This window comes from Lissotriton helveticus, chromosome 5_1 (assembly GCF_964261635.1).
Source record: "Lissotriton helveticus chromosome 5_1, aLisHel1.1, whole genome shotgun sequence".
In the NCBI taxonomy this organism is placed as follows: Eukaryota; Metazoa; Chordata; class Amphibia; order Caudata; family Salamandridae; genus Lissotriton; species Lissotriton helveticus.
The window spans coordinates 1,383,302,636-1,383,327,271 of NC_136065.1; the positions used below are offsets into that span (position 1 = coordinate 1,383,302,636).

A 24,636-nucleotide genomic window follows, 5' to 3' on the forward strand; every position below is an offset into this window, starting at 1 on the left:
CCAACATTATGGCAATCACTTCTTACACAAAACATCTTCCCGAAGGGATGCTGTTAATTTTACTCAGTGGGAACATTGCCCGGCACCTACACAAGGGAGTTCAGAAACGTTTCTTAAAAAGTATACTTATTTCACTGACTTTAATCAGTCCAATCCCGAGTCCTTTTATTTTAGGTTTCAAAGACAGCCACTGTCCAAGGTTAGACTTACCGATACCAAATTGTTGTATTCGGAGGCCTTCCTAAATCAATTAGTTACTGGGGGCTATGAGTTATGGAAGGAAACCATAGACCTTAAATCGGTTTGGGGTTCAAGGGCCTGGCAGGTACGAGGCACTGAGGCTTTGCACCGTGCATGTCTCATCCCGAATCATATGTTGTTTTTAAATGAAACCATTTCCCAGACCACATGCTTTGGATTGGCTACATCTAAAAGGTTGAACACCCCGTCTTTCCCGGAGTTGGAGGAATATGAGGATTGGAGTAATTTTACTCAATTGTCCATTAAAGATATACAGGCTCTGCTTCTTAATTCCTCCTTTAACATTTCCAGTATGAATCCTAAGGGTTGGCTGCTTTGGCACCGTAGTGCTGATTCTTGCCAAAAAAGATTTTTGAATATAACTGACGGTTTTAAGACTGTTAGATCTGATCCCCGGTTTGATTTGAGTCATACTGTCACCTCTTACTCTGTGGGCAAGTTGTGTCAAGCTTGGCTGAAACATTCAACTTTACCTGCGGTTAAGTATCACCTTTCCAAACTGAATGCAGACGTGGATTTAAATGATTTCATTAAAGGCCCAGCTAGTGGCAGGTCGAAAAGGTGGTTATATGGGGTTTACAATGAAATTTGGAAACTGTCACAGATTGAGGCTGCTTCACGCCTTAGGGCTATTGATCAGGCGAATCTTGAGAAAGTGCTTGCAGTTGTTGACAATAGCATTAACGTGCTTTCCTCTAGAATTTACACATTAGATAATATTGTGTCGTCTGTTGTTGATATTGTGCATGATGAAGTGTCTGTATTATGCCATGGTCAAAATCAATTACGGTCAATCATGCAGTTTGCATGGACACTTCAGACTCTGAAAATGGGTAAAGTTCCCTGGGGATACATGAACGTTTCCTCTTTGTTTGCACCGTTTAATTTGACAGACAAACAACGCTTGCTTTCAATGCGTGATGCTTCCTTTTCTATGCTACATATTGAAAGGTTGGAATCTTTGCCTTTTTCTGTGGCAGAGGCCACTGCTGCTACGTGGCTTATCCACGGTTTAATAACACTGCCTTTTGCTTTATATAAGTTTTCAAATTGTATGAAATATGTGCCAATAGGTCGTTTTGAACCCTTGGGTAGCGGTTTTCTTCATGAGGTCTGGTCACTCCCATACACATACAGATGTTTCAAGGATGAACAGGAGGTTTATCTAACAGGGGATGAGTGTACTGAGACGCCAGATCATTCTTTAATGTGCAGACACATACAGTTACACGGTTCATGTAACAAGGACCGACCGAATATGGCTTGCGTTTTACAGGGCACGCCAGTTCCTGCTATCATCCCCACGTTTAAATTGTTAGAGAATGGTAGTTATTTAATGCTCAATAATGAAAACTGTTGTGGTTTAATTAAAGGTATAGCGTTCATAGTAACAGTAAGTGAGCGAGTTATTTGCTGCAGAAATGTTCTTTATCCTCCCACACGTGAACATAGGGAGTCTTCCATTTGGCCACAGATACCGACCTTGGGAGCAGAATTCAGCGGCATGGCTAGAATAAGAGCTCTATTGTCCCAGAAAGAGGTGGCCTTGAGCTCGGCCCGTGAAACTTTCGTGCTTCACATTGCTAACACCCGTACGGAGGTTCAGGCTCTTTTAAACACTGATTTGCCTTTGCATTTCGGAGCCATGGTCCGTTCTATCTTTAACGCATCCTCCACAACGGGCCTAGCACATTTTTTTAAAGTTGTTAGCGGTGGTCTCGTGACTTCCTTTGAGAAGATTTTTGGAGTCATCCCTGCCTTCTTCCATTCTATTTTTTCGTCCTTATTTGGAGGGTTCCCGTTTTTACTTGCATTAGCGGCTGGCGCATTGGTGGTTTTCTGCCTTTTTAAATATGGATGCCCTTCCTGTGCAAGACCACGCTCAGCTGCTACTGACGCGGTTTCGCAACCGCATGCTTGATTATTATGGCACACTGCCGTTGGCGACTCTAAGCACGGCGTTTGGATTATCTTTTCGGTTCTCCTATTTCACCTGTGTCCAGCCTGTATTTCGCTGCCTGACCTGTGATTTCCTTTGGGCCATTGATTTGTGTCTCTGCGGACCAATATCTTCTGACGTCGATTTTGATCAACTGATGAGTCCTATCATTGCTCACGAGTTGGTTTGTTCTGACGAAAGGATTATGGCCTTGGCAGTGGCACATGGACTAATGGGTCCCTGGGATGTGTTGTCGGCAGCGCAAAATTTCTTGGAACGAAGTTTTCTTGAAAACCCACCGAGCTGTCCTCTGATGGTTATAGAGGATCCGGTGCTGGAAGATCACGTATGTTCCTTTCATCTTTTAAATTGGATGGCTGAACTGTTTTCGGATGAGGACGGTGACTTCCTCCTGGAGGCTGTTGCAGCTTACTTTTCATATACAGTCTTATCATAGACACTGCCTCAAATTGACATGCTGATTGATAGCATTTCCTTGATTTTATTGACTTTTAGTCAAGACATTTTTTTCTTGCCTATTGGCTTGAGCCACATTATACTTGTGGGCTATTTTTTAGCATTAGTTTTTATAATTGAATTTTTATTCATGCTCGTTTATGATTGGATTCTGCTCTCATGTGATGGCACTTCTGTTATCTTATTTAGTCCGTTCTCGGATCATGGGGGGGTGTTGTATAGCTCCTATATATCCTTATATCGTGTTAAGTTAGCATAGGTACATTTGAGATTTAAACGCCATTTTTCCTTTCTTGCAACTTCTGCGCACGACCCTTAATTGTTGACTTAGCTTTCGACCTAGTGGTTTGCCGTGGTGTATGTGAGAATAATATGTTATTGCTCTGATATCAGTTTTGTTTGTTAAACCATGTCTGCACGGAGAGTGCTGAAGTTTCAGGAGCAACACGATATGGAATTGTTATGAGGTCTGATCTCCACGCCTTCATAGTCATAACACAAGTGCAGCCTTTGCCAACTTGGGGTTGAGGCGGGATTGATATTGCTTTGCACGAGAATTGTTAACACACTTGATGCGGTGCACATGCAGAGAGAGCTGGTGTATGCTGATGTGATTCCTTCATGCTAGGACACTAAGGTATGGGCCCGCCCTAAAACAACCCAAAGAGACCTTCTTAGCTAATAATATAATATATGTGTTAGGGAGGGTGAGATATAAGTGTTGTTAACTCTTATTCATTACAGCATGTTAACATGCTGTCACCATTCGCTTTTTATGTCTTAGTAACTATGCTGATAATTTTGCTACTGATAATAAGTATACTTGTATTATCTAAGATACTGCGCCTGAGAAGACGGCATTAGTAAATAAACATTTCAAATGCACATGTGTCTTCTTTACTCCATGTTCTGGTTTGTAATGATAATATAACGAAAGAGTGTTCATGAGTCCCACGTACCCTGAGGTACTGTAAGTTCATGTTCTGGTTTGTCTAAACATTGGGAGTTTGATATGTCCAATGAGACACTGTAGCTAGCTCGGTAAGGGGTGAGTTGGTTGCTAAGGTAAGTTTTGGGACACCCTAATTTGCCGAGGTTCCACTCCTCTGTGCACAGTTCTGTGTGAGTACAGAAACCCTGCAACAGGAGAGACCAGATGGCTGGAGTGCAGACGGCCCATTCACGAAATGCAGTTTGCAAAACAAATTGTGCAAATGACTTCAGAGATGATGCGCCCATCTTTAGTCAAATTAGACATGCGAAGAGTATTAAAATAACGACATGAGTGAAAACAGTACAGTAGCATCTTAATGACATAGTGAAAATGATGGGAGCGTTGGACAGAGATAATGGCCAATATTGTTCGTTGTATATAGTGCTGTTGTGGTGCCTGATGGCCACTTCAAAGCACTCTGAGACAGTGTAGGTTTTATTGCTAAGGGTTGCTTGGGTGGCTTTGCGCACTTTTGCATCATGCCCACGGGAGTTTGAAAAGGAAGTAACTTGAAGCAATGCTGTGCGTTACTTCGCTCCAGTCCGGTGCAGCTGAGTTGTGTGTGCCGAGCTTGCTTACGAACAGGTGAAGCTGGTGGGGGAAGCAGAGAAGGGGATAAAGAGAGAAGAAAACTGAGCAGGGAGGGTTTAGGAAAAAAGAGTGGAGGAGTGGGGCTGAAAAGGACGAGAGGTTGCGGTACGGAAGGAGAGGAGGGAGGTATGGTCCGACAGGAGAGGAGGAGAGCGAAAAAAAAAAAGTGAAAGCAGGGGGAGAAATGTGAGACACGGCCTGGCTGCCAACATGCCCACGGGAGTTTGAGAAGGAAGTAACTTGAAGCAATGCTGTGCGTTACTTCGCGCCAGTCCGGGGCAGCTGAGTTGTGTGTGCCGAGCTTGTTTACAAACAGGAGAAGCTGGTGGGGGAAGCGGAGACGGGGAGAAAGAGAGAAGAAAGCTGAGCAGGGAGGGTTTAGGAAAACAGAGTCGAGGAGTGGGGCTGAAAAGGATGAGAGGTTGCGGTACGGAAGGAGAGGAGGGAGGCATGGTCCGACAGGAGAGGAGGAGAGCGAAAAGAAAAAGTGAAAGCAGGGGGATAAATGCGAGACACGGCCTGGCAGCCGCATCATGCCCATGGGAGTTTGAGAATGAAGTAACTTGAAGCAATGCTGTGCGTTACTTCGCGCCAGTCCGGGGCAGTTGAGTTGTGTGTGCCGAGCTTGTTTACGAACAGGAGAAGCTGGTGGGGGAAGCGGAGACGGGAAGAAAGAGAGAAGAAAGCTGAGCAGGGAAGGTTTAGGAAAACAGAGTGGAGGAGTGGGGCTGAAAAGGACGAGAGGTTGCGGTACGGAAGGAGAGGAGGGAGGTATGGTCCGACAGGAGAGGAGGAGAGCGGAAAAAAAAAAGTGAAAGCAGGGGGAGAAATGTGAGACACGCCGCATCATGCCCATGGGAGTTTGAGAATGAAGTAACTTGAAGCAATGCTGTGCGTTACTTCGCGCCAGTCCGGGGCAGTTGAGTTGTGTGTGCCGAGCTTGTTTACGAACAGGAGAAGCTGGTGGGGGAAGCGGAGACGGGAAGAAAGAGAAGAAAGCTGAGCAGGGAAGGTTTAGGAAAACAGAGTGGAGGAGTGGGGCTGAAAAGGACGAGAGGTTGCGGTACGGAAGGAGAGGAGGGAGGCATGGTCCGACAGGAGAGGAGGAGAGCGTAAAAAACAAGGCAAGAAGGCAAGAAGAGGGAGAGGGGACATACAGCGAGAGAGAGGAGACAAAAAAGACTGGCAATGGGATAGGGTGGAAGAGGGAGGGAAGCAAGAGAGAAGACGCTGAAGACGACTGAGAGGCGTTATTTGGAGGTAGAGCAGGAGGGGTGATTTTGCGAGGCTTCTGGCGGGGGGAGAAAGGAGGGGCAGCGGAATGCGTGCGAGGGGAGGAGAAGTGTGGCAGGCAGATGTGCGGCCTGGTGAGGGGGCGGGAATGCGAGCCTGGTGGGGGCAGGCGGATTAGGGAGATGCTCGTGCTTGTGTGGTCACGTGACCCGCTTTGTGGCCACGTGACCTCACATGCACTGTGAAGAAACGCCAGTGGTTTCACTAGCCGATCAAGCACTATAATTCTCCCCCATTTCCCATTGCTTCGCAATGGTAAAGGACGAGACCTAAAAAACGACAGGCATAGTAATTAAAACATTGACCTACACCACAGGCAAGAGGGAAAAACATGATGTTGAAGGGCCAGGGCTAGGCAAGGTGGACCAAGCATTTGCAATGCAATAGGTCTCACATTCATGCAAGTTTGAGCTATTGGCATTGTAAATGAAAATGCCTTTTATTTATGTTTTGGGTTTTAAAACATAAATATAAGGCATTGTCATTTACATTACTAATAGCTTAAACTCTTGCAAATGTGAGACCTATTGCATTGCAGTAAAGTGTCTTCTCGACCGCTTGATAGGATTGTAAATATCAGAGGAAGAGACGGCCCTGCGACGTCTTCAAAGTAGTGATAAATAGTGTTGTGAAGAAGGTGTGTAAGTGTTGTAAATTACACAGACACAAAGTGTGAAGTGAGAGTTATATATGATCCGAGCTATAAACACTATCAAAGTGCTCCAACACCTTTCGCTCTGTGATTATACCGTTGTGGTTCAGGAGGAAGAGCTGGGGAGGGCTATTTCCTGCACTCTCCATGATTTGAGTGTGCAGTGTGGCATTGCATAATGTCATTGCTATCTTTGGCCTAATAAAAAACACTTCAGCTATAGTAGGGCCCTGGTTTCACCTCCTGGTGCAGGGTGAGCTGTGCTTCATGGCGGGCATGGAGGTAGGGATGGTCTCGGCTGCAGCTCTGGCCTCGTACACTGCCCTTGCTATTACTAGTGAGCGAGAGGTGCTGAGGTGGTGGTATTGGTGGTGGTGGTATTGGTGGTGATGGTGGTATTGATGGTGGTATTGGTGGAGGTATTGGTGGTGGTAATGGTGGTGGTGGTACTGGTATTGGTGGTGGTGATAATGGTAGTAGTGGTATTGGTGGTGGTAGTATTGGTGGTTGTGGGATTGGTTTGGTGGTGGCATTGGTATTGGTGGTATTGGTGGTGTAATGGTGGTGGTAGTGGCGGTATTGGTGGTGGTGGTATTGTTGGTGTATTGGTAGTTGTATTGGTTTTGATGGTATTGGTGGTGGTGGTGGAGGTATTGGTGGTGGTGGTCGTATTGCTATTGGTGGTGGTTGTATTGGTGGTAGTAGTATTGGTGGTGGTGGTTTTGGCGGCAACGTTATTGGTAGTGGTGGTGGTATTGGTGGTGGTGGTATAAGTGGTGGTGCATTGGTGGTATTGGTGGTGGGTGTGACGGTAGTGGCATTGATGGTGGTGGTATTGGTTGTGGTGGTGGTTTTGGTGGTGGTGGTGGCATTAGTATTAGTGCTATTGGTGGTGGTGGTATTGGTTGTGTTGGTGGTGGTATTGGTGGAGTATTGGTGGTGGTGGTATTCGTGGTGGTAGTGGCGTTGGTGGTATTGGTGGTGGTAGTTTTGTATTGGTGGTGGCGGTATTGGTGGCGTTATTGGTATTGATGGTGGTATTGGGGGTAGTGGTACTTGTATTGGTGTTATAGGTATTGATGGTATTGGTGGTGGTGGTATTGATGGTGGTGGTATTTATATTGGTGGTGGCATCGGTATTAGTGGTGGTAGTTATATGGTGGTAGTATTGGTGGTGGTGGTATTAGGGGTGGTTGTGGTAGAATTGTGGGGGTGGTATTGGTGGTGGTGATATTAGTGTGGATATATTGCTATTGGCGGTGGTGGTTCTGCTATTGCCAGTGGTGGTATTGGTGGTATTAGTTTTATTGGTGAGGGTGGTACTGGTATTGGCAGTGCTGGTATTGGTGAAGGTGGTATTGGTATTAGTGATATCGGTGGGGGTGGAATTGGTGGTGGTATTTGTGCTGGTGGTAGTGGTATTGGTGATATTGGTGGTATATTGTGGTGGTATTAGTCGTCGTGGTATCAGTGGTGGTGGTCGTATTGGTAAAGGTGGGATTGGTGGTGGTATAGGTAGTGGTGGTATTCGTAGTGATGGAAGTAGTATTGGTAGTAATGGTTTTGGTGGTATTGGAGTGATATTGGTGGTGGTATTGGTGGTGATGGTATTGGTGGTGGTGGTATTGGTGTTATTGGTGGTGGGGGTGTTGGTGGTGGTATTGGTGGTGCTATTGGTATTGGTGCTGGGGGTGCTATTGGTACTGGTATTGGTCATTGTGATGGAGATATTGGTCGTGGTGGTATTGGTGGTGGTGGTGGTATTGGTCGTGGTGGTATTGGTGGAGGTGGTGGTATTGGTGGTGGTGGGGTGGTATTGGCGCTAGTATTGGTGGTGGTATCAGTGTTATTTGTGGTGGGGGTATTGGTGGTGGTATTGGTGGTGGAGGTATTGGTGGTGGTATTGGTGGTGGTATTGATGGTGGTGTTATTGGTGGTGGTTTAGGTGGTGGTATTGGGGTTATTGGTGGTGCGGGTGTTGGTGATATTAGTGGTGGTAGAAGTGGAGGCGGTATTGGTGGTGGCATTGGTATTGGTGGTATTAGTTTTGGTGGTATTGGTGGTGGTGGTGGTACTGGTGGTGGTGGTATTGGTGTTGGAATTGGTGGCATTATTGGTATTGATGGTAATATTGGGGTGGTGGTACTTGTATTGGTGGTGGTGGTATTGGTGTTATAGGTATTGGTGGTGGTGGTATTGATGGTGGTGGCATGGGTATTAGTGGTGTTGTCATTGGTGGTGATATGGTGGTGGTGGTGGTATTGGTGGTTTTAGTATTGGCATTGGTGGTACTGGTGATGATAGTATTGGTGGTATTGGTGGTGATGGTGGTGGTAGAATTGGTGGCATTAGTGGTGGTGGTGATATTGTTGTGGAAATATTGCTATTGGTAGTGGTGGTACTGGTATTGCCAGAGGTGGTATTGGTGGTGGTGGTATTGGTGATGGTGGTGGTATTGGTTGTGGTGATGGCATTGTTGGTATATTGGTGGTGGTATTGGTTTTTGTGGTATTGGTGGTGGTGGAGGTATTAGTGGTGGTGCATTGGTGGTATTGGTGGTGGTGGTATTGGTGGTGGTAATAGGGATGATGGTACTGGTATTGGTAGTATTGGTGGTGGTGGTATTGGTGGTGGTGGTATTGGGTGTGTTTGTGGTGGTATTAGTTTTGGTGGTATTGGTAGAGGTAGTGGTGGGGGTGGTATTGGTGGTGGTAGTATTGGTGGGGGTAATATTGTATTGGTGGTGATGGTATTGGTGGTGGCGGTATTGGTATTGGTGGCATTGGTGGTGGTGGTATTGGTGGCGTTATTGGTGGTGGTATTGTGGTGGTGATACTTGTATTAGTGGTGGTGGTGGTATAGGCATTGGTTGTATTGGTGGTGGCATGGGTATTAGTTGGGGTTGTATTGGTTTTGGTGGTGGTTATATGGTGGTGGTGGTATTGGTGGTATTGGTGGTGGTGGTATTGGTATTGGCAGTGCTGGTGTTGGTGGTGGTGGTATTGGTATTAGTGGTATTGGTGACGGTGGTATTGGTGGTATCGGTGGTGGTGGAATTTGTGGTGGTATTTGTAATGGTGGTAGTGGTGGTGTATTGTGGTGGTATTGGTTTTGGTAGTATTGGTGGTGGTGGTATTAGTGGTGGTGGTGGTATTGGTAAAGGTGGTATTGGTGGTGGTACTATTGGTGGTATTGGTAGTGGTATAGGTAGTGGTGGTATTGGTTGTGATATTGGTAGTGATGGAAGTGATATTGGTAGTGATGGTTTTGGTGGTATTGGAGTGATATTGGTGGTGGTATTTGTGGTGATGGTATTGGTGGTGATGACATTGGTGTTATTGGTGGTGGGGGTGTTGGTGGTGGTATTGTGGTGCTATTGGTATTGGTGCTGGGGGTGCTATTGGTACTGTTATTGGTCATTGTGGTCGTGATATTGGTTGTGTTGGTATTGGTGGTGGTGGTGGTGGTATTGGTATTGGCGCTGGTATTGGTGGTGGTAGTATCGGTGTTATTTGTGGTGGGGTATTGGTGGTAGAGGTATTGGTGGTGGTATTGGTAGTGGTATTGATGGTGGTGATATTGGTGGTGGTAGTGGTATTGGTGGTGATGGTATTGGTGCTTGTGGTGGTGGTATTGGTATTAGTTTAATTGGTGACGGTGGTACTGGTATTGGCAGTGCTGGTATTGGTGATGGTGGTAGTGGTAGTAGTGGTATCGTGGTGGTGGAATTGGTGGTGGTATTTGTACTGGTGGTAGTAATATTGGTGATATTGGTGGTGTATTGTGGTGCTATTAGTGGTGGTGGTGGTATTTGTAAAGGTGGGATTGGTGGTGGTATTGGTGGTGGTATAGGTAGTGGTGGTTCGTTGTGATATTGGTAGTGATTGAAGTAGTATTGGTAGTAATGGTTTTATTGGTATTGGAGTGATATTGGTGGTGGTATTGGTGGTGATGATATTGGTAGTGGTGGTATTGGTGTTATTGGTGGTGGTGGTATTGGTGGTGCTATTGGTATTGGTGCTGGGGGTTCTATTGGTAGTGGTATTGGTCATTGTGGTGGTGATATTGGTTGTGGTGGTATTGGTGGTGGCTGTATTGGTGGTGGTGGTATTGGTGGAGGTGGTGGTATTGGTGGTGGTGGGGTGGTATTGGCGCTAGTATTGGTGGTGGTATCGGTGTTATTTGTGGTGGGGGTATTGGTGGTGGTATTGGTGGTGGAGGTATTGGTGTTGGTATTGGTAGTGGTATTGATGGTGGTGATATTGGTGGTGGTAGTGGTGATATTGGTGGTGGTAGCAGTATTGGTGGTGGTAGCGGTATTGGTGGTGGTGGTATTGGTATTTGTGGTGGTGGTGGTGGTGTTGATGGTGGTGTTATTGGTGGTGGTATTGGTGTTATTGGTGGTGCGGGTGTTGGTGATATTAGTGGTGATAGTAGTGGAGGCGGTATTGGTATTGGTGGTGGCATTGGTATTGGTGGTGGTGGTTTTGGTGGTGGTGGTATTAGTTTTGGTGGTATTGGTGGTGGTGGTGGTACTGGTGGTGGTATTGGTGTTGGTGGTGTTATTGGTGGTGGTGGAATTGGTGGCATTATTGGTTTTGATGGTAATATTGGGGTGGTGGTACTTGTATTGGTGGTGGTGGTATTGGTGTTGGTGGTATAGGTATTGGTGGTGGTATTGGTGTGGTGGTATTGATGGTGGTGGTATTTGTATTTGTGGTGGCATGGGTATTAGTGGTGTTGTCATTGGTGGTGATATGGTGGTGGTGGTATTGGTGGTTTTAGTATTGGCATTGGTGGTACTGGTGATGGTAGTATTGGTGGTGATGGTGGTGGTAGAATTGGTGGCATTAGTCGTGGTGATAATGGTGGTGGTGATATTGGTGTGGATATATTGCTATTGGTGGTGGTGGTATTGGTGATGGTGGTGGTACTGGTATTGCCAGAGGTGGTATTGGTGGTGGTGGTGGTTTTGGTGATGGTGGTGGTATTGGTTGTGGTGATGGCATTGTTGGTATATTGGTGGTGGTATTGGTTTTTGTGGTATTGGTGGTGGTGGTACTGGTATTGGTGGTAGTGGTATTGCTATTGGAGGTGGTGGTATTGGTGGTGGTGGAATGGTGGTGATATTGGTGGTGGTATTGGTGGTGGTGGTCTTGATGGTGTATTGGTGGTGGTATTGGTGGTGGTGGTACTGGTGGTGATGGTATTGATGGTGGTATTGCTATTGGCGGTGGGATTGATGGTGGCAATATTGGTGGTGATGGTATTGGTGGTGGTATTGGTGGTGGTGGTAATAGTGGTGGTATTGGTGGTGGTAATAGGGGTGATGGTACTGGTATTGGTGGTGGTGGTGGTATTGGGTGTGTTGGTGGTGGTATTGGTTTTGGTGGTATTGGTGGTGGTAGTATTGGTGGATTGGTGGTGGTAGTATTGTCTTGGTTGTGATGGTATTGGTGGTGGTGGTATTGGTGGTGGTATTGGTGGCATTGGTGGTGGTAGTATTGGTGGCGTTATTGGTGGTGGTATTGTGGTGGTGGTACTTGTATTTGCGGTGGTGGTGGTATAGGTATTGGTTGTATTGGTGGTGGCATGGGTTTTAGTTGGGGTTGTATTGGTATTGGTGGTGGTTATATGGTGGTGGTGGTATTGGTGGTGGTGGTATTGGCAGTGCTGGTGTTGGTGGTGGTGGTATTGGTATTAGTGGTATTGGTGACGGTGGTATTGGTGGTATCGGTGGTGGTGGAATTGGTGGTGGTATTTGTCCTGGTGGTAGTGGTATTGGTGGTGTATTGTGGTGGTATTGGTTTTGGTAGTATTGGTGGTGGTGGTATTAGTGGTGGTGGTGGTATTGGTAAAGGTGGGATTGGTGGTGGTACTATTGGTGGTATTGGTAGTGGTATAGGTAGTGGTGGTATTGGTTGTGATATTGGTAGTGATAGAAGTGATATTGGTAGTGATGGTTTTATGGTATTGGAGTGATATTGGTGGTGGTATTTGTGGTGATGGTATTGGTGGTGATGACATTGGTGTTATTGGTGGTGGGGGTGTTGGTGGTGGTACTGGTGGTGCTATTGGTATTGGTGCTGGGGGTGCTATTGGTACTGTTATTGGTCATTGTGGTGGTGATATTGGTTGTGGTGGTATTGGTGGTGGTGGTAATGGTATTGGCGCTGGTATTGGTGGTGGTGGTATCGGTGTTATTTGTGGTGGGGTATTGGTGGTAGAGGTATTGGTGGTGGTATTGGTAGTGGTATTGATGGTGGTGATATTGGTGGTGGTAGTGGTATTGGTGGTGGTGGTATTGGTGTTTGTAGTGGTGGTATTGGTATTAGTTTAATTGGTGACGGTGGTACTGGTATTGGCAGTGCTGGTATTGGTGATGGTCGTATTGGAATTAGTGGTATCGGTGGTAGTGGAATTGGTGGTTGTATTTGTACTGGTGGTAGTGGTATTGGTGATATTGGTGGTGTATTGTGGTGCTATTAGTGGTGGTGGTGGTATTGGTAAAGGTGGGATTGGTGGTGGTATTGGTGGTGGTATAGGTAGTGGTGGTTCGTTGTGATATTGGTAGTGATGGAAGTAGTATTGGTAGTAATGGTTTTGGTGGTATTGGAGTGATATTGGTGGTGGTATTGGTGGTGATGGTATTGGTAGTGGTGGTATTGGTGTTATTGGTGGTGGGGGTATTGGTGGTGGTGGTATTGGTGGTGGTGGTATTGGTGGAGGTGGTGGTGGTGGGGTGGTATTGGCGCTAGTATTGGTGGTGGTGGTATCAGTGTTATTTGTGGTTGTATTGGTATTGGTGGTGGTTATATGGTGGTGGTATTGGTGGTGGTGGTATTGGTGATGGTGGTATTGGTATTGGTAGCGCTGGTGTTGGTGGTGGTGGTATTGGTATTAGTGGTATTGGTAATGGTGGTATTGGTGGTATTGGTGGTATCGGTGGTGGTGGTATTTGTACTGGTGGTAGTGGTATTGATGGTGTATTGTGGTGGTATTGGTTTTGGTAGTATTGGTGGAGGTGGTATTGGTAAAGGTGGTATTGGTGGGATTGGTGGTGGTACTATTGGTGGTATTGGTAGTGGTATAGGTAGTGGTGGTATTGGTTGTGATATTGGTTGTGATGCAAGTGGCATTGGTAGTGATGGTTTGGTGGTATTGGAGTGATATTGGTGGTGGTATTTGTGGTGATGGTATTGGTGGTGGTGGCATTGGTGTTATTGGTGGTGGGGGTGTTGGTGGTGGTATTGGTGGTACTATTGGTATTGGTGCTGGGGGTGCTATTGGTACTGGTATTGGTCATTGTGGTGGTGATATTGGTCGTGGTGGTATTGGTCGTGATGGTATTGGTGGTGGTGGTATTGGTGGTGGTGGTATTAGTGGAGGTGGTGGTGGTGGGGTGGTATTGGCGCTAGTATTGGTGGTGGTGGTATCAGTGTTATTTGTGGTGGGGTATTGGTGGTGTTATTGGTGGTGGAGGTATTGGTGGTGGTGTTGGTAGTGGTATTGATGGTGGTGATATTGGTGGTGGTAGTGGTATTGGTGGTGGTGGTATTGGGGTTTGTGGTGGTGGTATTGGTATTAGTTTTATTGGTGACGGTGGTACTGGTATTGGCAGTGCTGGTATTGGTGATGGTGGTATTGGTGGTATTGTTGATGGTGGAATTGGTGGTGGTATTTGTACTGGTGGTAGTGGTATTGGTGATATTGGTGGTGTATTGTGGTGGTATTAGTGGTGGTGGTGGTATTGGTAAAGGTGGGATTGGTGGTGGCATTGGTGGTGGTATAGGTAGTGGTGGTATTCGTTGTGATATTGGTAGTGATGGAAGTAGTATTGGTAGTAATGGTTTTGGTGGTATTGGAGTGATATTGGTGGTGGTATTGGTGGTGATGGTATTGGTGGTGGTGGTATTGGTGTTATTGGTGGTGGGGGTGGTGTTATTGGTGGTGCTATTGGTATTGGTGCTGGGGGTGCTATTGGTAGTGGTATTGGTCATTGTGGTGGTGATATTGGTTGTGGTGGTATTGGTGGTGGTTGTATTGGTGGTGGTGGTATTGGTGGAGGTGGTGATATTGGTGGTGGTGGGGTGGTATTGGCGCTAGTATTGGTGGTGGTATCGGTGTTATTTGTGGTGGGGGTATTGGTGGTGGTATTGGTGGTGGAGGTATTGTTGTTGGTATTGGTAGTTGTATTGATGGTGGCGATATTGGTGGTGGTAGTGGTGATATTGGTGGTGGTAGCAGTATTGGTGGTGGTGGTATTGGTATTTGTGGTGATGGTGGAGGTGGTGGTATTGATGGTGGTGTTTTTGGTGGTGGTATTGGTGTTATTGGTGGTGCGGGTGTTGGTGATATTAGTGGTGGTAGTAGTGGAGGCGGTATTGGTATTGGTGGTGGCATTGGTATTGGTGGTGGCGGTTTTGGTGGTGGTGGTATTAGTTTTGGTGGTATTGGTGGTGGTAGTGGTACTGGTGGTGGTGGTATTGGTGGTATTGGTGTTGGTGGTGTTATTGGTGGTGGTGAAATTGGTGGCATTATTGGTATTCAATCAATCAATCAATCAATCAAAGCATTTGTATAGCGCGCTACTCACCCATAGGGTCTCAAGGCGCTTGGGGGAGGGGGGTCCGCTGCTGCTCGAAGAGCCAGGTCTTGAGTTGCTTCCTAAAGGAGAGGTGGTCTTGGGTCAGACGGAGGTGGATGGGGAGGGAGTTCCAAGTCTTGGCAGCCAGGTAGGAGAAGGATCTTCCTCCCGTGGTGGCTCTTCTGATGCGTGGAACGGCGGCGAGGGCGTGGCTGGTCGATCGAAGCTGGCGGGTGGGGGTGTAGAAGGTCAGGCGGTTGTTGAGGTATCTGGGGCCCTGGTTGTGGAGGGCTTTGTGTGCGTGGGTGAGGAGTCGGAACGTGATTCTCTTGCTGACGGGGAGCCAGTGCAGGTCTCTCAGGTGACCAGAGATGTGGTTGTGTCGGGGGATGTCCAGGATGAGTCGAGCGGAGGCGTTCTGGATGTGTTGGAGTCTTTTCTGCAGTTTGGCTGTGGTTCCGGCGTAGAGGGTGTTTCCGTAGTCCAGTCGGCTGGTGACGAGTGCCTGGGTGACCGTCTTTCTGGTTTCGGTGGAGATCCATCGGAAGATCTTAGGTAGCATGGGTAGGATGTTGAAGCATGACGAGGAGACGGAGTTGACTTGTCTGGTCATCAAGAGGGAGGAGTCCAGGATGAAGCCCAGGTTGCGTGCGTGGTCCGTTGGTTTGGGTGCGCTGCCCAGGGCAGGGGGCCACCAGGAGTCGTCCCAGGCGGAGGGTGATGATCCCAGAATGAGGACTTCCATCTTGTCTGAGTTCAGTTTCAGGCGGCTGTTCTTCATCCACTCGGCTACTTCTTTCATTCCTTTGTGTAGGTTGGTTCTGGCGGTGGCAGGGTCGCTGGTGAGGGAGAGGATCAGCTGGGTGTCGTCGGCGTAGGAGATGATGTTGAGGTTGTGTTGGCGTGCGATGGCTGCGAGGGGGCTCATGTAGACGTTGAAGAGGGTGGGGCTGAGAGATGATCCTTGTGGTACGCCGCAGATGACTTCGGTGGCCTCGGATCTGAACGGGGGAGGCGGACTCTCTGTGTTCTTCCGGCGAGGAATGAGATGATCCACTCCAGTGCCTTCTCCTGGATTCCGATGTTGTTGAAGCGCTACACTAGGGTGCGGTGGCAGACCGCGTCGAACGCTGCGGAGAGGTCCAGGAGGATGAGGGACGCTGTTTCCCCGTTGTCGAGCATGGCTCGGATGTCGTCTGTGGCTGCGATGAGGGAGGTCTCGGTGCTGTGGTTGGCTCGGAATCCGGACTGCGAGTGACGAGGGATCCATTAGTCTCGAGGAAGGCGGCAAGCTGTCTGTTGACGGTCTTCTCGATGACTTTGGCAGGAAAAGGGAGGAGCGAGATGGGGCGGTAGTTTTTGAGGTCAGTGGGGTCTGCTGATGGTTTCTTCAGTAGGGCGCTGAGTTCGGCGTGCTTCCAGCTCTCCGGGAAGGTGGAGGTGTTGAAGGAGGTGTTGATGATGTCCCGGAGATGGGGTGCGATGACGGAGTTGGCCTTATTGAAAACGTGGTGGGGGCAGGGGTCAGTTGGTGATCCAGAGTGGATGGTGTTCATCATGCGGATGGTGTCTTCGGTGCTGACCGGGGTCCAGGCACGGAGGGTGGTGGTGGGGGGCGTTGGTTCAGTGGTAGGGTGCGTGGGCTGTGTGCTGAAACTGTTGTGTATGTCTGCGATCTTGCTGTGAAAGAACGAGGCGAGCGAGTTGCAGAGGTCTTGCGAGGGGGTGATGTTGTTGTTTCCGGCGCTGGGGTTGGAGAGCTCTTTGACGATGTTGAAGAGTTCCTTGTTGTTGTGGGCGTTGTTGTCTAGTCGTTCCTTGAATGCGGTTTTCTTGGTGGTGTGGATCAGCTGGTGGTGTTTTCGGGTGGCGTGCTTGAGGGTGGTCATTTTGTCTGTAGTCGGGTCTTTGCCCAGGCTTTCTCGAGTGTGCGGCAGTTATTCTTGGAGCTCTTGAGTTCGTCGGTGAACCAGGGGGCTTTCTTGCTGCCGGGTCTGCTGGGAGGGGTCTTCAGTGGAGCACGGTCATCTGCGCAGTTGGATATCCACTGTGTGAGGTTGTTGGCAGCTTGGCTGGGGTCCGTTGAGCTGACGGGAGGGTTCTGGCTCAGAGATGTGGTGAGCTGGTCGGTGGTGATCTTGTTCCAGCTCCTGCGGGGAACCTGCTGTGGGTGGTGGTGGGTTGTGGTTCTTTGGAAGCTGAAGTGGACGCAGCTGTGGTCTGTCCAGTGAAGTCCGGTGGCGTGGCTGAAGGAGATGTCCTTGCTGGAGGAGAAGACGGGGTCAAGCGTGTGTCCGGCGTAGTGGGTGGGGGTGTTCACCAGTTGCTTGAGTCCGAGGTTGGCGAGGTTGTCCAGCAGGGTGGTGGTGTTGCTGTCGTTGTTGTTCTCCAGGTGGAAGTTGAGGTCCCCTAGGAGGATGTAGTCAGCGGAGGGGAGGGAGTGCGGGCTGATAAAGTCTGCGATGTCTTTGCTGAATTGTGTGCGTGGTCCCGGGGGTCTGTAGATGAGGGTGCCTCTGAGGGTAGTCTTGGGGTCGGTGTGTATCTGGAAGAGCAGGTGTTTGGCGGTGGTGAGGGTGTCGTCGGAGTTGGTTGTGATGCGGATGGTGTTCTTGTGGACGATGGCGATGCCTCCTCCGGTCTGGTTGATGCGGTCCCTCCGGGTGATCTTGTATCCGTCCGGGATGGCGATGACGGGCGCTGAGGAGGCATTCATCCAGATTTCCGTGAGGAAGGCGACGTCTGGCGATGTGGTGTCGAGGAGGTTCCAGAGCTCCACGGCGTGTCTGTGGACGGAGCGGGTGTTGAGCAGGATGCATTTCAGGTGGTTGCTGCTGGGGCTGGGTTTGGTGGGTGTAGAGCAGGTCCAGAGGCAGGTGAACTTGCAGGCTAGGCAGGTGAAGGGTCCGTGGGTGCGTCTCGGGGTGGCCCGGTAGCACCCGGGGATCCGGCCGGTGTTGAGTGCTTTGAGGGTGGCGGCGTCATAGGTCCGGCGGGAGGGCTGGCAGCTGCGGGGGCCAGGGGTTCTGGCGCTCGGCGCGGTCCAGGCGTGGACGGGCACAGACTGGCTTGCCTTTGGCGCGCCTTCGGTGCACAATGGGGGCGCCCGCTGCGCACGTCCGCTGCGCTCCCGTGGGGCGACCTCCATCAATGGTGAAGTGGGAGGGAGGAGCAGCTGGGAGGCGGGAGCGGGGTGGCCAATGGGCGGATAACAGAAGAGAAAAGGGGCGGGCCGCAGGGGAGCAGCAGCGGGGAGCGGGGAGGGGGAGAAGCAGTGGGAAAGGACACAAAGACGGCGAAAATACAAGGCACAGGAAGGCACAATAAAATACAAAAACAGGGGCACAAGGACGGAGAAAATACACGGGCACAGGAAGGCACAACAAAATTCAAAGTCAGGGGCACAGGCAAGGGAAAAAACACAGATGGGCAAAGAGCCGGCAGAACAGCAAACCAGGCACACGGCTGTGCGAGGCAGCGGCGAAGGGGTCAGGGGTCCCGGCACTCACGGAGGGAGCTGCGCGGTGTGTGGAGCGACCGGCCCTGCAGGCAGGGGCAAAGGTCACAGCTCACCACCGCGCGGCGACCTCCTAAATGGCCAAGTGGGAGGGAGGAGCAGCTGGGAGGCGGGAGCGGGGTGGCCAATGGGCGGGTAACAGAAGAGAAATGGGGCGGGGCCGCAGGGGAGCAGCGGTGGGGAGAGGGGAGGGGGAGAAGCGGCGGGAAAGGACACAAGCACGGCGAAAATACAAGGCACAGGAAGGCACAATAAAATACAAAAACAGGGGCACAAGGACGGCGAAAATACACGGGCACAGGAAGGCACAACAAAATTCAAAGTCAGGGGCACAGGCAAAGGAAAAAAACACAGATGGGCAAAGAGCCGGCAGAACAGCAATCCAGGCACACGGCTGTGCGAAGCAGCGGCGGAGGGGTCAGGGGTTCCCTGCACTCACGGAGGGAGCTGCGCGGTGTGTGGAGCGACCGGTCCTGGATGGTAATATTGGGGTGGTGGTACTTGTATTGGTGGTGGTGGTATTGGTGTTGGTTGTATAGGTATTGGTGGTGGTGGTATTGATGATGGTGGTATTTGTATTTGTGGTGGCATGGGTATTAGTGGTGTTGTCATTGGTGGTGATATGGTGGTGGTGGTATTGGTGGTTTTAGTATTGGCATCGGTGGTACTGGTGATGGTAGTATTGGTGGTGATGGTGGTGGTAGAATTGGTGGCATTAGTCGTGGTGATATTGGTGGTGGTGATATTGGTGTGGATATATTGCTATTGGTGGTGGTGGTATTGGTATTGGTAATGGTGGTGGTACTGGTATTGACAGAGGTGGTATTGGTGATGGTGGTGGTGGTTTTAGTGATGGTGGTGGTATTGGTTGTGGTGATGGCATTGTTGGTATATTGGTGGTGGTATTGGTTTTTGTGGTATTGGTGGTGGTGGTGGTGGAACTGGTGGTGGTGGTATTGGAATTGGTGGTAGTGGTAGTGGTATTGCTATTGGAGGTGGTGGTATTGGTGGTGGTGGAATGGTGGTGATATTGGTGGTGGTGGTATTGGTGGTGGTGGTCTTGATGGTGTATTGGTGGTGGTGGTAGTACTGGTGGTGGTGGTATTGCTATTGGCGGTGGTATTGATGGTGGCAGTATTGGTGGTGATGGTATTGGTAGTGGTAGTGGTATTGGTGGTGGTGGTGGTATTAGTGGTGGTGCATTGGTGGTATTGGTGGTGGTGGTATTGGTGGTGGTAATAGGGGTGATGGTACTGGTATTGGTGGTGGTAGTATTGGTGGTGGTGGTATTGGGTGTGTTGGTGGTGGTATTGGTTTTGGTCGTATTGGTGGTGGTAGTATTGCTGGTATTGGTGGTGGTAGTATTGTCTTGGTGGTGATGGTATTGGTGGTGGCGGTATTGGTATTGGTGGTGGTATTGGTGGCATTGGTGGTGGTGGTATTGGTGGCGTTATTGGTGGTGGCATTGTGGTGGTGGTACTTGTATTTGCGGTGGTGGTGGTATAGGTATTGGTTGTATTGGTGGTGGCATGGGTATAAGTTGGGGTTGTATTGGTGGTGGTTATATGGTGGTGGTGGTATTGGTGATGGTGGTGGTGGTATTGGTGATGGTGGTATTGGTATTGGTAGTGCTGGTGTTGGTGGTGGTGGTATTGGTATTAGTGGTATTGGTGATGGTGGTATTGGTAAAGGTGGTATTGGTGGGTTTGGTGGTAGTACTATTGGTGGTATTGGTAGTGGTATAGTTAGTGGTGGTATTGGTTGTGATGGAAGTGGTATTGGTAGTGATGGTTTTGGTGGTATTGGAGTGATATTGGTGGTGTTATTTATGGTGATGGTATTGTTGGTGGTGGCATTGGTGTTATTGGTGGTGGGGGTGTTGGTGGTGGTATTGGTGGTGCTATTGGTATTGGTGCTGGGGGTGCTATTGGTACTGGTATTGGTCATTGTGGTGGTGATATTGGTTGTGGTGGTATTGGTTGTGGTGGTATTGGTGGTGGTGGTATTGGTGGAGGTGTTGGTATTGGTGGTGGTGGTGGGGTGATATTGGCGCTAGTATTGGTGGTGGTGGTATCGGTGTTATTTGTGGTGGGGTATTGGTGGTGGTATTGGTAGTGGTATTCATGGTGGTGATATTGGTGGTGGTAGTGGTATTGGTGGTGGTGGTATTGGTGTTTGTGGTGGTGGTATTGATGGTGGTGGTATTGGTGGTGGTTTAGGTGGTGGTATTGGTGTTATTTGGTGGTGCGGGTGTTGGTGGTATTGGAGGTAGTATACGTGGAAGTGGTATTGGTATTGGTGGTGGTGGTATTAGTTTTGGTGGTATTGGTGGTGGTGGAACTGGTGGTGGTGGTATTGGTGGTGGCGGTATTGGTGGTGGTATTGGTGGTGCTGGAATTGGTATTGATGGTGGTACTTGTATTGGTGGTGGTGGTATTGGTGTTGGTGGTATAGGTATAGGTATAGGTATAGGTATTGGTATTGGTAATGGTGGTGGCATGGATATTAGTGGTGGTGGTATTGGTGGTGATATTGGTGGTTTTGGTATTGGCATTGGTGGTACTGGTGGTGGTAGTATTGGTGGTGATGGCAGTGGTAGAATTGGTGGCATTAGTGGTGGTGGTATTGGTGGTGGTGATATTGGTGTGGATATATTGCTATTGGTTGTGGTGGTATTGGTATTGTGATGGTGGTGGTACTGGTATTGCCAGAGGTGGTATTGGTAGTGGTGGTGGTGGTATTGGTGATGGTGGTGGTATTGATGGTGATGTCATTGTTGGTTTATTGGTGGTGGTATTGATTTTTGTGGTATTGGTTGTGGTGGTGGTGGAACTGGTGGTGGTAGTATTGGTGGTAGTGGTATTGCTATTGGTGGTGGTGGTATTGGTGGTGGTGGAATGGTGGAGGTGGTATTGGTGATTGTATTGGTGGTGGTGGTCTTGGTGGTGTATTGGTGGTGGTACTGGAGGTGGTGGTATTGGTGGTGGTGGTGGTATTGGTGGTGGTATTAGTGGTGGTGCATTGGTGGTATTGGTGGTGGTGGTATTGGTGACGGTATTGGTGGTGGTAATAGGGGTGATGGTTCTGGTATTGGCAGTGGTGGTATTGGTGGTGGTGGTGCTATTGGTGGTGGTGGTATTGGGTGTGTTGTGGTGGTATTGGTTTTGGTGGTATTGGTGGTGGTACTGGTGGGGGTGGTATTGGTGGTGGTAGTTTTGGTGGTATTGGTGGTGGTAGTATTGGTATTGGTGGTGATGGCATTGGTATTGGTGGTGGCGGTATTGGTATTGGTGGTGGCATTCGTGGTGGTGGTATAGGTGGTGGTGGTATTGGTGGCATTATTGGTGGTGGTGGTGGTACTTATATTAGTGGTGGTGGTATTGGTGGTGGCATTGGTATTAGTTAGGGTTGTATTGGAATCATGGTGGTTATATGGTGGTGGTGGTACTGGTGGTATTGGTGGTGGTGGTAATGGTAGAGGTGGTATTAGTGGTGGTGGAATTGGTGGAATTGGTGACGGTGCTACTGGTATTAGCGGTGCTGGTATTGCTCGTGGAGGTATTGGTATTAGTGGTATTGGTGATGGTGGTATTGGTGGTGGTGGAATTGGTGATGGTATTGGTACTCCTGGTATTGATGATACTGGGTGGTGGTATTGGTGGTGTATTTTGGTGATGGTGGTATTGGTATTGGTTTTGGTGGCATTAGTGGTGGTATTATTGGTAAAGGTGGTATTGGTGGTATTGGTGGTGGTGGTATAGGTAGTGGTGGTGATGTTATTGGTTGTGGTATTGGTAGTGATGGTGGTGGTATTGGTCGTGATGGTTTTGGTGGTATTGGAGTGATAGTGGTGATATTGTGGTGGTGGTATTGGTGTTATTGGTGGTGGGGGTGTTGGTGGTATTAGTGGTGATGGTATTGGTATTGGTGGTGCTATTGGTATTGGTGCTGGTGGTGCTATTGGTGGTGGAGATATTGGTGGTGGAATTGGTGGCATTGGTGGTGGTAGTATTGGTATGTGTGGTGGTGATATTGGTTGTGGTGGTATTGGTGGTATTGGTGGGGGTATTGGTATTGGTGGTGGTATTAGTGTTATTGGTGGTGGTATGGGTGGTGGGAGTGGTGGTGGTGGTATTGGTACTTGTGGTGGTGGTGTTGGTGGTATTGACGGTGGTGGTGGTATTGGTGGTGGTATTGGGGTGGTATTGGTAGTGGTATTGGTACTGGTCCTGGTGGTGCTCTTGTTGGTGGTTATATTGGTGGCGGTATTGGTAGCATTGGTGGTGGTATTGTTATTTGTGGTGGTATTGGTGGTGGTGATATTAGTGGCGGTGGTTTGGGTGTTGGTATTGATATTGGTGGGGTGTATTGGTGGTGGGCGTGGTATTGGTGCTATTGGTGGTGGGGGTATTGGTAGTATTGGTGGTGGCTTTGGTGGTGGAGTTATTGGTGGTTGTATTGGTATTGATGGTGGTGATATTGGTGGTGGTATTGGTGGTGGTATTGGTGGTGATATTGGTATTTGTGGTGTTGGTATTGCTGTTGGTGGGATTGACTGTGGTGGTATTGGTGTGTTGATGGTGGTGGTGGTATTGGTCTTGGTGGTAGTGGAGGTGGTGGTATTGATAGTGGTGGTGGTATTGGTGGTGGTGGTAGTATTGGAGGTGGTGGTATTGATGGTGGTGGTATTGGTAGTGGTGGTATTGGTGGAGGTATTGAGATTGGTGGTGGCATTGTTGTTAATAAAAACAGGCTTTTGAAAACAACCCATCAGGTGGCTTTAGGGCAGATGACATGTAACACAGATGAGCTGTTGTCAGCTTTAGTCTATTAGCACAGGATAATGTGCTACCTGGAATTCACATGACTTAATCCCCTAATCAATTCTAAATCGATTTTACTTGGGGGGTTGAAACAGACACAAGATAATGCTGGGTTAATGTGATTGAAAGCAGGCGCCCATGTTATGGGTGCGGCCGTGCTACTTAAAAAAACACAAGCAGTTGCAGCTGAAGTAGCGCATGTACGGCCTGTAGTAAGAGAAACTAAAAAAAGTAAATAGTGCTTACCGACTAAATAACAGGTCCCATATAACAACCAAAATAAAGGGCCAGTAGCCATAGAAGGGTAGAAATGAGGACAAGGCTGTACTAGGGAGGGACTTACAAGCCTATTAACGAATCCGAAGGCAGCATTTAGGAAAGACAATGACACAAGTCAATGAAAAATATGGGTGTAGAGTGGGCGCTGACTTCTCTTCGCTACTCTCCTACAGCAGTCTCGCAGAGTGAGCTGTGAATGCGCGCTGCCACTAGGCTTGACCTAAAAAAGGGGACAATTGGAAAGAAGACAGTGAAGCGGGACTGGGCCTCAGAGAGTAGATGTAGAAGCCCTTATCTAAAATCCTCACCCATCAAGCAGGTCATTTGCAGCAAATAGTGTATATTCCGTTCTCAGCTGCACAACACGCAAGGGAGGTGGTACATCACATCGAGATGATAAATATGACCCTGTAAATATTTCGACTCCACAATATAGGCTAATACTGTATTGTCCTGTATTGTCGGGGTAGGCATATTTTGGGAACTATAGATTTACTTTTCAAATTTCACATCTACTTAACAAAATCATATAGTGATGATTAAGGATCACACAAGGAAGCAACCTTTCATATCAGGACTCATCTGGTTTTTGCACCAAAGATTCCATACATCATAAATGAAAGTTAGCATGAAGCAATAGCTGATGAATATGGGCTGATCAATATTGAAAGATTCAAGGTCTCAGTTGTGCAGATATGTCTTAATATAAATTGCATTACTTTCGCAAAACGTCTCAAAAGCCTTTGTGGCTGATGGATTAGGGATCAGTAGGAGGGAGTTGGTAACAAGAATCACAAAACGTTACCTCTTTTCTGTGTCCTAACTCTTCTCCATTCTCAATGTGTAGGTGGATGTCACATTGAGAAAGAAATTGATGCAAAATTAATGCGGGGAAATGGAAAAAGTAGCTTTGGGTAGATTAGGTCTAGTCACATCGGCAGCAAAAATGAGTGACCAAATTTGCACTGCACAGGCAAGCTGTCTCAAGAGTGTAATATTAGTAGTAGGCATGTGGGGTAGCCAAATTAGACTCCTTGCATAAAAATGTCTGAGACAGTACCCTGCTTTGGATATCATCGTTTCCTGCAAAGGTTAGAGAATGCAGATGAGAGAACCACAGAGCCCCACTGTGATTGAGGTAAATATTGATAATCTCATTTAAGACACAATCAGGACTTTGCACCAGAAAACAAAAAACGGTGCTACTGTAATCAAGACCTAAG

The 24,636-nt window shown here is 48.4% G+C and overlaps 1 protein-coding gene across 1 annotated transcript in view; it reads right to left on the minus strand.

The window, feature by feature from the left end:
* Window positions 1-24,636, minus strand: part of SLC26A8 (solute carrier family 26 member 8) — a 3,758,415-nt gene that overhangs the window by 1,767,564 nt on the left and 1,966,215 nt on the right. The window lies entirely within an intron of this gene.